This window comes from Protopterus annectens, chromosome 8.part0, assembly GCF_019279795.1.
Source record: "Protopterus annectens isolate FY-2018-M chromosome 8.part0, PAN1.0, whole genome shotgun sequence".
Lineage (NCBI taxonomy): Eukaryota > Metazoa > Chordata > Ceratodontiformes > Protopteridae > Protopterus > Protopterus annectens.
In genome coordinates, this window is record NC_056741.1 from 1,534,766,381 (window position 1) to 1,534,786,144 (window position 19,764).

At 37.6% G+C, this 19,764-nt stretch overlaps 1 protein-coding gene across 2 annotated transcripts in view; it reads right to left on the bottom strand.

The window, feature by feature from the left end:
- USP2 (ubiquitin specific peptidase 2) overlaps positions 1–19,764 on the bottom strand; it is a 763,545-nt gene that overhangs the window by 673,794 nt on the left and 69,987 nt on the right. The window lies entirely within an intron of this gene.

Genomic DNA, 19,764 nt, shown 5'->3' on the forward strand with positions numbered 1-19,764 from the left:
TATATATATATATATATATATATATATATATACACACACACACACACACACACACACACACACACACACACACACACACACACACACACACACATCTATATATCATGAAGTTATTGAGCACGACTGCTAGATCAACAACTGATCATAAAAACAACTAAACAATTTTTGCAAGGGAGCAAGCCCCCCTATCCCCTGCAATCCACTCCCTGATAGTTATATACCAACTTTGAAATCAAAATACAGTGGGGTAGGTACACATTCCCCTATCATATCTCTCAACCTCTTAGAGCAAAATATCTGGACAAAGCCTAAAATGATGGGGGGACAAATAGGGACAGATTTTAAATATTGCTCTTACAACACAGAATAATAGGTTTTGCATTAGCATGAATTTTCTGAAGGATGTTGAGTTTTAATCTAAAATGTTTGTCATTATTTAATGACTTCAAATCTCAGCTTTTTGCCTGAAAAGTACAGATTAAGAGGAACACATCAAAAACATGAGGCAAAAATCTGGAAATTCTGCGAAAATCTGTACACTTCAGAGGTATGTCCCATATTCAAACTGTACCAAAATCTTGCACAGAAAAAATGCCAGTAGATGCAATCAGCGGTCCTAGGTCTAATCCTTGTTGGAAACTTTTTTAAGCGGTGTCAACATCTTTAAGTGCATTAGTACTTTTTTCATTTTTTTAATATATTTGATAACCAAATAAGCCCATTGGACAAGTATTCCTTTTCAAGGATGACACAGACACAAAGTCTGGTCAAATGACTTGATCAGAATCACAATTAGAATGCCTATGTAAATGGAGGTGGAAGGGATTAAACCCTGTACCCTTCATGGCAGACAGCAGCTCTTTAACAGCTTACATCTCTGCACTTAATGCTAGATCACTTACTAAAATGAAAATTCTGTTTAGCAAAATCCACAGTCAGCTAGTTACTGTAATAGGAGGGGATGATCTAGTGTTACAAAGGCACTCAAGGACTAAAAATATCGCATGTGCACACATCCTTGTCCCAATTTCTTAGGATTTGATGAATAATGTAATAGACGGCACTGACTGTGCTACATTTAGGCTTAAAACCATGAGGTTTATTAGTCAGTAAATTCATATTATTGTAAATATTCAAGTATCTGGTCCTATACATTTTTTCTAAGATCTTGACCAGAGTGAAAACCTTTGTTATTGTTATGTGATCATCTGCACTGAAGACACTGTAGCCTTCATAGCATTGTGCGATTGTGGCACATTTGTGCCAGAATTACTTTCATGAACAGTAACAGATTAAAATATGGGTCAGTCATTTGTAAAGTGTTTTTTTCAGGAATATGAGCTGTAATAAATATAGAATAGGGTTGTAAGTTGAATTCTACTTTGTCTATTTCCAATACACATTTACTGTTGATAGCTTTGAAAGGGAATGCAGAAACTTCATAACAGGTAAGAAGTTGAACTGTAGGGTTATCTTTTGTTATATTATTAAACATTAATGTCACTTACAGATGTAGAGAAGTGATAAAGTTTTTGATGTCATATTGCATATTGTGGTTTATACTGTTTTCTTTAGAACCCATTGTAAATACATTGTTAAAATGAAATGTTTTAATGGATTGTCAAAACTGTTTTATTTATGTCTTCCTAATAACCAAGTCTATAGATTCCTGTAGTGCCTTACTTTTAAAACACTTTCTTATTCTTGCGTCATGTTTTAAGTGTAGAGAATATATCTTTCTTGTTAGTGTTTGTATGGTCTTTTTTTCAGTATGCCCAATTTTTGAGTTCAGTGGTCAATCACAGGGTTTGACCTCTTTGGATTCTTTTCCTTAGTGCATATAGCCTATCTTGTATGGGAAGCACAAGATTATAAACAGGTACAGAGGACCGAGATATGGTCAGAGCAGTTATATTTAGCCAACCATCAATACACTGCAGTCCTTCAGTAAACTTTGCTCGGATACGGATCTTGACATGAAGATCTTTCCTGGGGTCCTTATGGATTTCAGGAAGAGGGAAGATGAAAAAGACTGTGGAGTGGACATGGATAACATCTTATAGAATAATTATAGTTTTATTTTTTCTGGGTCCAGAAAGAAAGAAAAGGAGTGTAGTCACAAAGATATGGTAAGAAATACATTTTTCATTTTATCAGGTATGTGAGTGAATTACTGCATCCAACACAATAACTGTTGTTTAATTAGGAGAGTACCATTGTATGTCATCTGTACATTGATATTAGCTAGAAAACTTCTGCTTTGATTTATATAATGATCATTTCAGTCAAGATTTAAGCAATATAGAATACAAAGGGTTATGAGGGTTATGAGTGGGTCTCCGATCATAACTGGATTACATGTTTGAGACATGGATGCAAAGAATTTCCCTCTCAAGGTGAATCTTGGCATACATGTCAGGAACACATAATAAACAATTAAGAGCAGAGACTGAATCACAATTCTTTGTAGTGCATGGAACTTTACCTGCTGCATATTCTGCTAATTAAGTTATTTTTCGTGGCCTTCAAAGCTGTAAAGCACTTAGCGAGCACCCTCAAAAAAACAGTGCAAGAGATTCTGTTATATTAGAAAGTCAGTGATGTATCACTGGCAAAGACAGAAGGCAGAAATACATCTGTTTTTTATTCTGCACTGATCAAAACTGGCATTTCTTAAGATTGGGTATCGCATTGTAGAAGCACTTAACTGTTATGTCGTTTTCTGGATATCGGAGCAGAAACACTGCACTCCATGCACTACAGTGATATTATGCAGAATATATTAGCATAGTTTGCAATGTATTTGCACCAGAAAGGCTGATGCTGGGGGAAGGATGCAGACTGTGGCTATGTTATGACTGTGGCTATGTTATGCATTGATGCATTGCCTGCCTAGTTAGAATTATTTGAGTAACTGTCCAGACTGAAGAAATATCAGAAACATTATTACTTTTGCCTACTAATTTAGGATTACGTTATTAGTGTTGTTTTCTTTACAATACAGGAACACTTCCTCTAACTTTGTTACCCAGAATACTTTTTTTTTTTGTAAACAAGAAATATCTTTATTAAATTATCATGTATGACACAGGCAATCTTACATTTATATAAATGAAAACAACCAATAATGACATAATCCCTGTTTCAAACATTATACATTACAAACCACATTGACAATTGTAGTTGCAAACATTATACATCACTTAAAATCTATCCAATCATTGTCAGTCAAACATTACATAGCTCATTCAAACCCTGTCTCCTTTTAAAACTCATTCTTCCTCTGCATGTATTTTTCCCACAGTTCCCTTTTTCCCTATGTAATTTGCTCCTACTCTTTTCTAAAGATTCCAGTTCTAGTTGTTTCATCTCGTACTATATTCACAGCTTCTAGTAAAGTTGGTTTAGACTTATATTTCCATTTTCTAGCAATTGTTGTTTTGGCAGCCACCATGATTAGACTTAGCAAGGTTATACTATGTCTAGGCAGTTCCAATTCTGTATCATAGCTCAAAAAATCATTTCCCTAGATACATCAATTTGCTCACCCAGTATCTCTGATAGTGCAGTCTTCACAGAATCTTTAAAGTCTGCAAACTCATTACACTCCCAGAAAATATGTTTCAAGTTAACTCTTTCTTCCCCATCACACCTCCAACATTTGATATCTACCTGAGAAAAAATTATTTGGAGTCTACTTGGGGTATAAAAATAGCTATGTAAACACTTCCAAGCAAAGATCCTAAATCTTCTAGACTTTGTTGCATATTTGGGAGACATACATATATATCCCCCATATTTCTTTGTGAATTGCTTATCCAATCTCTCTTTTCAATCCTTTCTAACCCCTCTTTGATCGATTGTTATTGTTATCATGCAATATTTTACATGCTCTACTAATTATTCCATTTTTAACAACAGCTTCTCTTCTACATTTTGTTAAAAACTCTACCAGTGCTGGTCATTCGTTTAGGACCCCCCCCCCCCATTTTTTTCTCTTTGAAAATACTCTGATATAAATCCTTGATAAGGAAGGCAATCTCTAACCTGCAGTCCAAATAAATTCTTGGTGTCTTCCCATTCTATTACCTTTCCCTCAATAGTTATTTGCTCCCAATACCTTGGCTCCTTTGTCAGTTTTCTCCAATAAATTCTAGCCCCTTCTTGTTTATTGTCTGTATCCCTAATTGCAGTCAACCTTATTAGCAGAATCTCCTTTCACCATTCCTGTGTTGGCTTATCTGCTACTTTATGAATATAATACTGTGTTATTGCTATTCTCCTTAAAGGTAATCATCTGAAATCCCAGTCTCTCCTTTTTGGTTACCCAGCACATTGTTAAGGAAAGTACAGTTGTCTATGTAAACATACCACAACAGTAGATGTCTGAACGATCACTGCTGCAGTAGCCTTAGCTATGTGTGTTATATTCTGCCAAAGTATATAAACAGTTAGCTTCCAAAGCTTCAGGGCACCTTCCACATGCCCAAACTATCAGTCAGTTGGAGCTTTGTTCACTAAAAAAACAGGTTTGGGTTCCAAGCCCTTCAGAGCAGTCATAGAAACAGAGAGACAGAGGCTGTGCCCTGAAAGAGCAATGCTAGCAACAACAAAAAAGAAATGTCCACTCCCTAGAATATACAACACACCAATAAACCAGCTAGATGGAGGAAGGGCTTGGCCACTGTAGCAGTGATCATTCAAATATCTGCTGTTACGGTTAGCTTACTAACATGCCTGTAATATGCTCAGCATGGTTATCACTGCTGCAGTAGCCTTTGCTACATGGGTAGGATAATGTAGCTTACAACATTTGGTAGGGGGAAAGAGAAAGGTCCAGGAACCCTTAGACAATAGTCTGAATAAAACTTGATCTAGACCTAGAGAAGGAATCAAGAATGTAATGCTTTGTAAACATATGTGTAGAGGACCAAGTTGCTGCTTCTAAAACACTCCTGGAATCCAACCCTTTCCAAAAAAGTAATAGATGAAGCCAAGGTGCTAGTAGAGTAGGCTTTGACCCTGTTTGGAATAATTTTGCTGTGGTGAGTATAACAAAAGGTAATAGCCTGAAAAAAACAATTTGGAAACTGTGTGTTTTGACACATGTTGTCCCTTCTTACCTTTATAAGATCATAAGAAGTTACTAAGCTAATAGCCCTAGGGCCCTTACAATTCTAGCCAAGTTCTACCCTTATTTCCAAGATCAGCACCTATTGCCCCTGTCCAAGGGTGACATAGGTGGAACCCCCTGGGGTGAATTTACTGTCACCCATCCTGTCATCCAGACTGCATTTGAAGATTGCCAGTGAGGTGCTCTGTTTTACATAAAGTCTGTTCCAAAGGTGTGGTAACCTCCGAGAGACAAATCTGTCCCTCCATCAGGTTCTATTAATGTCACATACCAGGTTAAGGTCTTTAGAATGAGTAATCCATGTACCATTTGACTTATGGATATGCAGCATTTCCAATAAAGCAGGGTCACAAATTTCCTTGTATGCAAGGCAGAGATTGTCTCTGAGTAGTCTATATGAAACAGAATAAAGTGACAGTGATTTCAGATGATCCACATAGGACAGATGCTGAAGACCTTGAATTTTCCTTGTGAGGAACCTTTGTGGTGTCTCCAACTGATACATATGCTTGGAAAGGTACACACTAAAAGAGGCATTATACTCAGTTATTGTACTGATTAGGGAAGAGTACAGGGAGGTTATAACTTCTATTTTTTTTTTTTTTTGGAGGCAGTGCCCTTACTTATGAGATAAGCTGTACAGAATGTCATTCTTACCACTCCGTAGACATGGTGGTCAAAGGTAAGGCTGCTGCAACTTGTGCACCCAGGTTTCTCACCCCTGAGTGCATGCTTAAGGTGTTGCTATTGATGTGGTAGTTAACAGGCACTTTGCCATTACTGAAAGGGATGATAATACATTTGTAAACAGAACCAAACTCAGCAGTTAAAAGCTGGTTCAATAACAAATTCAAAAGCAGCAAGTAAAAGAAAAGAACCAGCTAACACAGCACTCTATAAAACACTTATTTAGTCTAAAAAACTTGTTGAATCTAAAAAATAAAAACAAAAATGTATATAACAGATGAGCACTTCACACCAAATGTACTTCATCAGATCTGATAATACATTTTTTTTTTTGTACTGCATTGAGTTTAAAGCCATGACATTGGCACCAATCATTTGTTTGTGTAAGACCGTCTTGTAGAATGTTGACATCATTTGGAGATTCTATGATCACTCCCAATTTGCCGTTATCAGCAGACTTTGTCAGCCACAGACCTTTAGTTTTTGCTTGTACTTCGGAGAAATAGATTCCCAACAGTAGAGGTCCCAGGACTGATCCCTGTGGAACACCACTGGTTACAGGTCTGCTGTTTGAGGTGGATTCCCCTATTTTGACTATATGGGGTCTATCAGTGAGCCAGTTAGCGACCCCCCCTAACTATATAAGGGTTGATACCTAGCTGGGAGAGTTTGTCAATGATGCCTGAGTTGGGGATAGTGTCAAATGCCATGGTTAAGTTTATCTATGCAGGTTGCATGCACAGATTTCCTCTTGTCCATGGCCTTGGTGACTGTCTTGAAGAAGTTCACCAGGTATAACAGGCATGAGCTCCCTTTGACAAATCCAAACTGAGTAGGGTCAAGTGTTTGGAGATTACCTATATCTTTGTTGATAAGATCCATGATTATTTGCTCCATGGCCTTGCAGATAAGGCTAGTTAGGCTAAAAGGTCTATACTTCCCTGGGTCAGTGGAAGCACCACATGCAAGGGATTAACACTGGCCATTTTCCATTCAGCTGGGATGAAGCTGGTACTTAGACTATGATTGAAAAACATACCCATTGGTGTTGCTAATTCTTGTTTGAGCCCATGTTGGACACAGCCTGGGATGTTATCAGGTCCCATAGATGCCGTGTTTCTGGTCTTAGAGAGGATATTTATATAACCTGCTCATTAGAGATGCAAGGTAGGGGACAGGTGGTAGGGATGTCATGGGGTACGTGTGGCAGGTCCAGAGGAAGGAAGTTTTCACAGAACCTGTCAACCAACATGTTAGCTATGTCCACAGGCTCAGTATTTGTGGTATCAACTACCAGTTTGGCACAAATCTGGGCCTTTCCTGTTAGGTTACGGATATAACTAAAAAATGTCGTACGGTTGTCCATAGTTGAGGAAGCTAATTTGGATTCATAGTTCACATTGAAGGACTTCAGAAGAAGTCTTATTTGCTTGTTTAAACTGAGGAGAGAGTGTTTCCAGTTTAGGGATTACTCCCTCTTACCCTTAGACAGCAATTTCTTCATCTTGTTGTAAAGCCTGTTAATGTCAATTGTCCACCTGACAGGTTTGCTCTTCCTTGAGGAGCATGTTTTGGTCCTATCAGGTACAGCTGAGTCAATTCAGTTATACAGGTGTTTGTAGACAACTGATCTGAAGATCTGAAAGATTTAGTTATGTTAAGATAGTTCCTGAGTTGTCTGTGAGCAGCCATGGTATGGAGTATAAAAAAGAAAGAAGATAGCCCCAAAACAAAGGGCACAAGTAAATACAAATAAAAATCCACGGCCACTGCACCCCAAAAGCTGAAGAATCCAGCACTGCCCAAGATGGAATAATTCAAAGCCAGGACATCGAAGTAATCCACAACCACGAAAAATTTAATGACAGACTTAGCGCTTTCACCTTACAAGGCATCATCAGTGTCAAATAGCTATTACAATAACCCTCATTTAAATACTGAAATCTGTAAGCAATTAAAACCATTAAACAATTGAACAATTAAACATTTAAACATTTAAACATATACACTCACCCTGAGGGCCTTTGCATAAGAATTAGTTAATACACAATGTCAATGAATCATATGGTAGAATCAGAAAATATCTAATAAAATATATATATATATATATATATATATTTATAAAACTTTTTATTCAAGCTCTGTATATACATCTAGAATTCCATTAAAAAAACATACAACAATTCTAGTGTCAGATATCAAAATATTAAATATCCACCTCATTAATACACATCCAGAATTACACACAAAAAATATATATATAGTAGATAAATGCACATATGTATTATTTATATTAAAATTAAAATTAATTTATAAAGTTATAAATCTATCAATAGGTGTTCCTTATAAAATTCCTAAGAAGAAAAAACTTATTTAATATATACTAATATACATAGCATATGTAAAATTAATATTATTGATATTAATATTGTCATGTTAATGGTGCAATTAGGTGTCTGTTGATCTAAATCTACAAGACCTGGGATCTATGCACCAGAAGGGGCTTAATGGAAATGTAATCATTAAGCCCCGGGTAGCACATAGCATTTAACCTAAGTTGCTATTCCATCTCTTTTAAAGCTACCTTATTCTTAATTAATTAAATTCCTTAATTTTAATATAAATAATAAATATGTGCATTTATCTACTGTATATATATTTTTTGTGTGTAATTCTGGATGTGTATTAATGAGGTGGATATTTAATATTTTGATATCTGACACTAGAATTGTTGTATGTTTTTTTAATGGAATTCTAGATGTATATACAGAGCTTGAATAAAAAGTTTTATAAATATATATATATATATTTTATTAGATATTTTCTGATTCTACCATATGATTCATTGACATTGTGTATTAACTAATTCTTATGCAAAGGCCCTCAGGGTGAGTGTATATGTTTAAATGTTTAAATGTTTAATTGTTTAATTGTTTAATGGTTTTAATTGCTTACAGATTTCAGTATTTAAATGAGGGTTATTGTAATAGCTATTTGACTCTGATGATGCCTTGTAAGGTGAAAACGCTAAGTCTGTCATTAAATTTTTCGTGGTTGTGGATTACTTCGATGTCCTGGCTTTGAATTATTCCATCTTGGACAGTGCTGGATTCTTCAGCTTTTGGTGTGCAGTGGCCGTGGATTTTTATTTAATGGTATGGAGTATCTTTTCTCCCACATTTATAGGTTCAAGAAAGTAAATGGGGAGATGGATAGGTTGGCTTAAAGTAAACTCGAATATATAGCCATAAAATAAGTATTAGTTCTCAAAGAAACCTTGTCTGGTGGAAAATGAGATATGGTTGACTCACCATAATATCCTGCAACTCAGACACCCCTCTTGCAGGGGTGGAGCAATCAGTAAAACTCTTTACCATGATAAGAACCTAAAGTCAGCCAGGTTGGCTTTGTCAAATAGAGCAACTGTTAGCTTCTCTAACATAAAATTAAGATCCCAAGGAGGGGCCACCAGTTTTCTTGGAGGCCTCTTATGGAAAAACCTTTTCAAAATTTTTTGACAAGAATGCATTGAAAGAAGAGAATCCATTGACAGACATGCTGAAATGGCTGATTAACAAACCTTGATCAAGAAGTAAGAATGGCCTTAGGATAGTAACTCACACAAATATTGTAAAGCCAGAGAACAGCTAGCCCTCAGTAGATGCTGGTTATGTTGTCAGCAATAACTAGAAAACCAGTTTGCTAATATATGATTTTCTAGTAGCAAACTTTCTTGTCTCCATTAGGACCTGCTGCACATTTTCAATAAACAGGTGTCTAAAGAGAATTACGACCCTATCAATTAGGCAGTCAATTAAAGTTGAATAGGGTCAGGATCAGGGTTTAGCAAACACCCTTGATGTTGTGTGAGTAAATCCATTTTTGAGGAGGCTTGTGGTAATTGAACCTGGCCATTTCCAAAAGAAGGGCCAACCACTGGTGCCTGGGTCAGAATGGAGTCACCTCAATGATCTTGGAGGATTCCTTCTAAATCTTTAGAAGTACCTTGAATATCAGTGGAAATGGTAGAAAAGCATATGGGAACAGTCCTGTCCAAGGAAAGCAAAAGGCATCAGTCTTCCAGGCCTTCTTCAATGGATTCCTGGAACAAAATCTTGACAACTGATTGTTCAGAGAGAAGGCTAAGGGTCTGCTTGAGGAACTCCCCATAGATAGATGAAATCTTGGCAGACCTCTTGATCTAGTTTCCATTTATGAGGGTCTGCCTTTGTCCTGCTAAGCTTGTCTGCCATGCAGTTATGCTGTGACAGAATGTAGAATGCCTGAAAAGTACTGGGTCCAAAGAGATTTCAAATACCATTGTATGTTTCTCATGCAGAATCTTAACAGTGGTATCAGGAGAATTACAGATGCTATGATACCCAAACTTTGGAGGTATTCCCTTGCAGTGACTGATGTCAAGTGGAAACATTTAGAAATAGATCTAGTTGTACATATATTTTTTTTCCTGTGCAAGCAAATCTTTGTATTGAAATGCCTAGCAGGCAGACACTCCAAGAACAAAATCCTGTGTGAAGGTGATAAAAAAGATTTTTCAATGTTATCTTGGATTCCCAGATTATGTAAGAGATCTCTCACCCAAGTGAGAGATTCCCAACACTTTGAAAAGGACTCTGCAAAGATAAGCAAGTTGTCTATGTACGGAAAAACGTGGAAGCCCTATAGCTTGCAATGAGCCATAAATTAAGCTAGACACTTTGCAAACACTCTTGGTGTGGTGGATAGTCCAAAGGATAAGACAGAGAACTGACAATGTGATCCAGACACAAAGCCTCAAGAAACACCTGAAGTCTGATGGATAGGGTTGTAATGATAAGCATCTTTTAAATCTTGTATTACCAGGAAACTTGAATAGGGAAGGAGAGGTAACAGGTTATGAAGTGAAGAAAAGAAATATACAAACTGGTCTCCAATTATCACAAACATGTTTAGAAAAGAAACATCCAGAACTGGTCTCCAAACTAAAAACATCCTTGAATACAAACTTTCTTCAAGTTGGGAAGGATGAACTGGTTCTATCACTCCCTGTGTCAGTATGTGATGAGGGACAGGGGGGAATAAAAGTGTCTGATCTGGTGGCTGATGAACTACCCCTGAAAAGGAGGGATTTCCTCCCACTGCCACTTATAACTTTGTTATATAATCTTCAGAATCCATTTGTCTGAATCTATCTGTACCAAACAGCAAAGTGTAAATTCAGACCTTCTGGAAGAGAAAACTGGCAGCTGGGGTGTGGTGGGGGTGTCAAGGTCCATTATATACTCATTCTGACTTGTTGGACTGTCCTTGGTTTTGAGGGGTTCTTGGATTATTTTTGGAACCCCTTGAATTGTATGTTTACCTGCATTTTGCTGAGACTGTTTATTATGTTTCTTGCCAAAACTAGATAAGGAGTTAGAGAATTGAATAGAAAACGTGCAAAACATCTTACAGATTCCCTGTATGAGCTTACCCCTTTCATCACACTTTTTGATAAACTCTGCAGCAGTGGGACCAAACAATAAATCTCTATCCAAAGGAAAATTTAAAATCTCATTTTTCACATCATCTAGGAAGTTCTGAGAATATAGCCAGCCAAATATCACCAAGACAGTATAAGTGACCATAGCCCTGGAAAAAGCATCAACAGAGTCATGCATACACTGTAAACAATGAGCAGTGAATTGTACAGTGGAATTAATTATTTAAAGAAGATTTTCCTCACAAGAATGGGTGGCAGACAAAACATTCCTCTCTAATAACACAAAATATTCACAAGTTATCTTTTAACCATCATTCAATTTTAGTTAGAATGGTTGGGTTTCACTGAGCTAGCCATTATTCAATGTCAACCTATTTATTACTGATGATACAAATATTTATGAAGGCTACATTTAAAGTTATTTAGTTTATATATCGTATGTTTAGTTGTGGCGGGACAGAATTTAATAGAATGTCACCTCTCAATATTAATGTACATGTTATTAAAGATAATGTATGTCTGAAGGACATTCTAATAGATTGTTTTCTCTATTATTTGCTCTCAAGGTTTGTGCCTCATCAACAAGGCTCTCTTCAGTAGAGCAGAGTCGGTTCTTTTAAAATACCATCCCATTTTCTCTGCCTCTGAATATTTACCTTTTCTCTAAAGCACATACTGTCATGATCATTTTTGAGTAATGATCCCTTAACCTGGACATCCATAATATGTTCTGCATTGGTTAGGAACATGTCCAGAATTCTATCTTTTCTGGTGCAGTCCTGCACCAGCTGGATGAACCCCTCATGGTCCAAGACTTCAGTCAGTTCCTATTCCTTTCCTACCATGGAACTTGGAATCTCCCAGTCTGCTTCTGGGAGATTTCCATCACCTATGAGTATTATAATCTTCATCCTAGCCTACTCCTTTATTCCCTCATCCAGTCTTGCATCCTCTTTCCCTGATGTGTCTAGTGGTTGAATCTAGTAGCCTCCCCTCCCCCACACCTTGAATGCTAGAATAGTTATCCTAACCTCTGACCTTTCCTGCTGCCCTACTCCATTCCTGATTTGGTATTCTTTCCTGCTGCCCTGCTCCATTCCTGATTTGGTATTCTTCCTGTCTCTGACTTCATATTCATCTCTTTTTATGTAGACTGGCATTCAGTTCATACACAGCATCAGGTTACTCTGTATCTTCTACATGCAAAGCACTACTATCTGCACCATCCACATGGCTTGCTCTCAGCACCTTTACTTAGCAAGTTCCATTTCTAATACACTAACCAGTTTTACCAAAATTTCATAATACTAAGCACTTTTATTAGTTTTTACTGCCACTGTTTCCATTTTTCATTGTTACTGCTAGACATGAGGTGACAGGTCTCCCACAAGGACTTCCCCCAGTTCTGCAGGCGCTTTGGATCTGTTGTCTAGCAATATTTTGGGGAGGGGCATGACAAAGCAGGCTGAGGAAGCCATTTTGCCTTTCAATAACTGAAGCAATAATACTAAATAACATGACAGATGTTTAAAATGAGCTCCTTGTACTTTCTTGCCTTAACCAAAAGAACAATTACCATTTAAATCTAACAGTCTACTCTACAATTTAAATGAAAATCCCAGCAAAGTAAAAGTCATATTGTAAGAATTCCTTTATATATGGAGGCTATGCTAGAGACCAAATTACATATTCTTGTAAAGGAAGTAATTGAGTAATATAAAACAGACACAGGATTAAACAGAGAATAAGTGATTCCATTTCAAAGCAATAATGTCCAAAAGTTGGTACATTCAGGAAAATAAATGTCTAAGGCAAAACACAATTAAAAATAGGAAAGTATTGAAATATCAATATACCATATAATACCTTTTATTTTTATTTAACATTTGTTTACCAGGAAAGTCAGACTTGGAACAAAGACAATTTTCAGCAGAGGCCCGGGGAGAAATGCTCCAGACGCATGTCTTTGTAATGTGGGAGGAAACAGGGAAGACTCTGCACAGAAGGCACTCTAGCTGAGAATCAAACTGGAGAACCTTTTGCTGTGAGGTGAAATGCTAGCACTGCACCACTGTACCATCCACTGCTTTAGCTGGAGAAACAAACTTAGCAAATGAAAAAGATTACTGCAAAGTTTTCAACTTCTGTCTGAAATCCTTGAATATGAATCTGATCATTTATCAGCTTACTTGTTTGAGACAGAGCCGACCAAAGCTTGCGAGGTAAATTTTGACATCCGTGTTGAGAAGACATAACTAGTTATAATCAGGCAGACATAAATGGTTCTTTGTAATACATGCAGTACCATTATTACACTCAAATATCAATTAAATGACATCCTGATTCAGAACTACTGTAGTGCGAGACCCAACCTTAACAATGCTCAGAAGGGTGCTTAACAATTGTAACACTGCATCTGGCATTATAGTAGCACTGAACAAGGGTGTTATTCAACTCATCTTTGAGTGTAAATAGTACCATCAGAACAAGAAATGGGCTCATTTCAATTGTCTGTCTGCAGTCTATATTACACTCAGTAAAATGTATTTGAGAACTACCTGCTTCCTTTACAGAGGAAATATTTAAAGAAATATCCCAACTACATTACCATCTTTCAAAATCGACACACTTTTTTTAAAAAAAATTCTGTGGCTGCTAGTACATGGAGCAGACTTAAGTTGAAATTATATGTTCTTGACATGAGTGCCAAGATTCACCCAGAGAGTGCTTGGCTTACATGTCTCAAACACATAAGTAAATTAAGATCAGTGAACCGACAATAATCCTCTTTGTAACAGGAAAACAAAATATAGGGGCACAAAGTGTTTTATAACTTTGAAAGTCATAAAACACTTCGCTGCTTAACAGACAGAAGATAAATGCACCTCTGATGGAAAAGCAGTTTTAAAAGCTGTTAAGAACTTCAATCTACCTTTTTTTTGTGGAACTGTGAGACATGTCTAAACTTTCAAAGCTGCATTAGTGTCAAACTACTGTTTTTATGTTGGAAATTGTGTATACTCCAGTGCAGCACTTGCTATGTGCCTCCCTGACATCAGATAGCTGCACAACATGGTAGTCTTTTTACAGTTTCAGAAGGTATTGAATTTTGTTGACTGTGATTCTTTCTACAAAGCATTCACACTGTAAACATTGCGTGTGCATATTGTTATTTGTCCTTCATTCAGTATATAATGGCATGTCTTTTTGTCCTCAGGCTGAGACTGAAATAAGTCCATTGGGATCAGTGCTCGACCCTGGTTAACAAATTCAAAATAAATAATGCAAAATAAAACTAAAAAATTATAACTGGTTGTTGAGGAGGGGATGAAGTTATGATAATATATGCACACCACTTTCAAACAGATACAAACATAAGTTTCACATATGGCTATGTGCACTTGTCTTCTTCTTTTTCTTTCAGCTGTTCCCATTAGGGGTCGCCACAGTGGATCATCTGTTTCCATTTCTTCCTGTCCTCTGCATCTTGCTCTGTCACACCAATCACCTGCATGTCCTCTCTCATCACATACATGAACCTTATCTTCGGACTTCCTCTTTTCCTGTTACCTGGCAGCTCCATCCTTAGCATCCTTTTCCCAATACACCCAGCATCCCTCCTCAGTACATGTCCAAACCAACGCAATCTCACCTCTCTGGCATTGCTTCCAAACTGTCCAACCTGGGCTGACCCTCTAATATACTTATTCCTAATCCTGTCTACCCTTGTCACACCCAGTACAAATCTTAACATCTTTAACTTTTCCACATCCAGCTCTGACTCCTGCCTTTTTGGCTATGTACACTTGTACTTTACCATAATCCATATTTTTATTGCATTTCAATAGGTAGTATAGGAATTACAACACTATAGCCTCTATTTTTTTGCATTTAAGCTAATAACATATGAATGACAATGAATGATTGGTCTACTTGCATTAAATAAGCAAACTGTAAATTACATACTGCAGTTACTCCCCAAACTGTCATTACTGTCTGGTGTAGGATTTAGTAGGACACTGCAGGATTTAAAAAGTGAGAAATTAATTCCTTTATAAGCACTGCAAATAATAAAATATTTTTAAGGCTCATTTTAGTAAAATGGATACTATTTTACTAGCAACATTAACAAAGGAAGAGACCCATTTATACGGTCTAGATTTTTTTGTGTAGTCTCTTCTTTGATTTCAAATATAACATTCAAAAATCCACTTCCATCACTAATGGTTTTCCTCTCCCCTTGATTGTGAAATACATATTTAGTAAACTAGTCATTGTTTCTGAAATCCAGTCTACTGACTTTTCAGATAATGATGGTGCTGGGAGAACAGCCAAATCGAAATGGTTGCATGATCATTTAAAGTGCCGGCATTCCTTCTAGACGTTCTGTAATCTAGATCTGTGTTCCCATTACACAAAAGGAAGTCTGTATTCTCCAGTTTTACTTAAAAATTATACCTCTTTGTGGTGCCACTGTTGAAATTATTACCATTACTATGACACATGAACATAAGCATTAGTTTACACCAAATAGTCTGGGAAATGAGGACACATTTCCTTTGATAATGAGTATATATCCACTTAATGCTAGATCATGCAAAAATTTTCTGTCTGTGCAATCTTCAAAATGAAGTGGACTGCATTTAAAAATAAATATTGCAAAGAACTGGCTTCAGAAGGGACTACAGTTACTTTCTGTTTCAAAAAGTGGCTGTAAAAGAGAGTTGGCAGCAAACCTGAGGCTCTGTGGGATGCTGCTGTTATATGAAATGTTTCACTATGTTTAGCTTGTTTGCCTTTCCCACATAAGGATGTTAGTCATGATCAGGATGTTGTTTGTTTACTAATGCTTGGCAGGCTGTCACTATGTACCACCTGTACTACTGCACACATGGATTCCTCATGAAGCACCATGGTGGCTACAGATATACTGTTGTGAGTCCTACCTAGCATGTACAAACACCTTACATGGAAGTGTCATCACCACATGCACACACACACACACACACACACACACACACACACACACACACACACACACACACACATGTACGAGTGTGCACATGCGCATACAAATGCACATACACAAAGAAACATGCACACAAACACAAAAGCATACACAAACACAAGCACACAAACACTGACACAAACACGCATGCACACGTACATACACACACTTTAAAGCAAATATGGATATTCTGTCAATATACTAAACAATCAACAGAATCAAACACTTGAGTAGGGACTTGCAGAAAGAATGGAGCTTACAACATATTTGTTGTACAAATTATTCTGAAGTCAAAAGTTAGTTATAATAGAAGGGGTGCAAGACATCTGCCTTTGCAGATGCAGTGCTGGGGGAGGAGGCAAAGCTTCAACAAGAAGCAATTATGGTGAAAGTTCTGTATTGCTGACTAGGTCCAGTTAAACAGGTTTTGATCTATGTTTTGTTACTAGATCAATCCATATTTAATAAAGTGCCCTATTTTAATTTCTTACTATTTTGTATTTATTACTGTGATTCTTTCCCTTTCTTTTTGTATCCATTTTGTGCCCTGTTCCTGCTGACCATTTAACCACCACATCTATCATGTCCATTCATTCCTCATAACACAAGCAAGAGACACATTTTGCACTGTCATCATCTGGGCAGAATTTTCTATTTTTTCTTTCCAAACACCTTCACTTGATGGGTCTATATTAAATTGTCGAAACTGCATTATAGCAAATGCCGTTTCGATGACACATAAAAAGTGAAATGCAACAACAGCGAAAGCTCAGGTCAGTGATTTTTTTCTTAAGGAAAAAAAATCGCTTGGCCTGAGCTGTGACATTGCCTTTTACCTCACTGTAGTGCAATCTCGGCATTGGTATATATAGTTAAGGGGGGTGTGGGGGGCACAGCCCCCTACACTGGGGGTTGTGGGGAGCAAAGCCCCCCACTTTGAAATGTTTTAACCTGTGTGTTTTGTGTTGCTGGTCTATCTATTTTTTTCCCTAGGAAAAAAAATCGGTGACCTGGGGTTTCGCTGTTATTGTACTTCATTCTTTATGTGTCATTGAAACGGCATTTACTGTAATGCCGTTTTGATAATTTAATATAGACCCCACTTGGCAGCTGATGTGTATACACAGAGATGCAAGATCATGCTATACCTTCTTCTGTGACTGTGTCATGGAAACGTGGCTAGGCAGTGCAAACGAACCCCTTGATCCATATGCTGCTTGTCATGTATTTCTTTCTAGTAGGTGATTGCATTGCAGTGGATATTTATTTATTTTTACTTATTTATTTACATTTATTTACTGAGGTAGTGCACTGATTTCCATGGATGATTTGCAGGCACAGCCTGGGTAAACAGGATCACATAAGAAATGAACAAATTTACAGACACAAGGATATGCTGCAAACACGTACACATGCATATTTACAGATTCCAAGATATGATCACTTCTCTCAATCCCATCATGACAGGTGAGTGTATCTTGGTCACTGTCTCCCATCCTCCTTTGCTGGGTCCTTTCACAACTAGCTCGGATGATCGGCTCAGAATTTGTACTTAAGCCCTCTGTGCCAAGGACCTGACTTTTTTTTCTTTGCACAATCTCTCTCTATTTAAATTGTCTCAAGCAAGCAACATCACTCCATCTTGGTAATCTTAGACTCACAGAATTTTACTAGACTAATGACCCAGGGGGCTTTATAAGCCTAGCCAAGTTTTCCCAAAAGAATAATGACATCCTGTATTCAAATAAGACATTGGATGCCAAGTATTTATAAGCTACCTCTGTCCATGAGGCACATGGGTGCTAGGCCTGGTGTAAATTTCCTTTCCTCCATTCATTGGTCTAGGTTGCACTTAAATTGGGTAACAGATGAACTTATCTTGAAATGTTTGGGATGCCTGTTCCAAAGAAGGTGCAGTCTCTGGAACACATATCTGTCTGGCTAGAATTTTTTGCTTAAGTCACAGACAAACTTCAGGTCCTTAGTCCTTGTATTTCTGGTACTGTTTGACATATGAAAATGTAGGAGATTCATAAGTGTGTGGTTTGCGGAGGTCTTGTAAGCCAGGCATAGATGACCCCTCAGCAACCTATAGGAGACTGAAAAGAGGGAAGGGCTTTAAGGTGTTCTGCATAAGGCAGGTTTGTTATGCCTTGTATTCTTTTTGTAAGGAACCTCTGAGGTCACTCTAATTGCTGCATGTGCTTGGTCAGGTACATACGAAAGGGAACATTGTACTCCTTGACTGGTCTGATAAGGGCAAAGTATAGTGGAATAATGAATTCTTAGGGCCTAAATGTCATGCCCTTACTTACAAGTTGTGCAGCATAAAAAGGATTTCCTCTCCACTGTGGCCAAGTGGTGGTTGAAGGTAAGGTTACTGTCCAATCTAATGTGTACCCAGATCCTACCACAACTGGGTTCACTGTTAAGGGAGTATTATCAATATTGTAAACATTTGGTTTGGCTGACTTCCCAAACAGTACAATTATGCATTTCTTAGCACTGAGTTTAAGACCATGGCTTTGACACCATTTGTTAGCCAGAGTTAGGCCTTCTTGAAGAATGCAAGTGTCTGCAGGGGAGTTGATGATAATCACCAGCTTGCAATCATCTGCAAAATTAGTCAGCTGTAAACCACCAGCGTTTGCTTACATTTCACAGAAGTAGATGACAAAAAGGAGCAGGCCCAATACAGAGCCCTATGGGACTCCTCTAGTCAATGGTCTCTTGGTGGAGGTGGCCTCACTAATTTTGACCTCCTGGGATCTCTCAGGTGAGCCATTTGGCTATCCAGTGGGTGATAAAAAGGTTTATACCTAATTTACCCAGCTTGTCTATAATGTCTGAATGGGATATCATTTCAAAAGCCTTGGTCAGGTTGAGGTAAGCTGTGTGCACAGTCTTGCCATCATCCTTTGCTCTGGTGACCCTCTCAAAAGAAGTCCATCAGATTTAATAGGCAGTCATTCCTTTAACAAAGGCAAACTGTGATGAGTCCAGTGTTTGCAGGTTACCTACGTCCTGTTTTATCATACAAATGATGATTCTTTCCATGGCCTTATATATCAGGGTGGTCAGACTTATGGGCCTGTAGTTACCCGGATCGGTGGTTGGACCTTCTTGTACCTGAATAAACTTATAAAGATGGCTCCAATGTTCCTTATGCCTTGTTTCATGGATAAACTTCTAATGATATCCCTAGTGTATGTCCTTAGTGAATTAATTACACTAGGATACACTAGACCAACAGATTTGTCTCCTTTTGTCAGCTGTGAAATAAGTCACTCGGGCTACATCTGTTAGCTCCTATAATGACGTGTCAAGCAGAACCAAGGCAGAAACTACCATCTCTTGGCAATTTTTTTCCATGGAAGCTCTCTATTCATTGTCCACTAAAAATATGCAATCACTTGGCTGTGATAGCCTGGTAGCCTGGCAGATAGGTTCAGT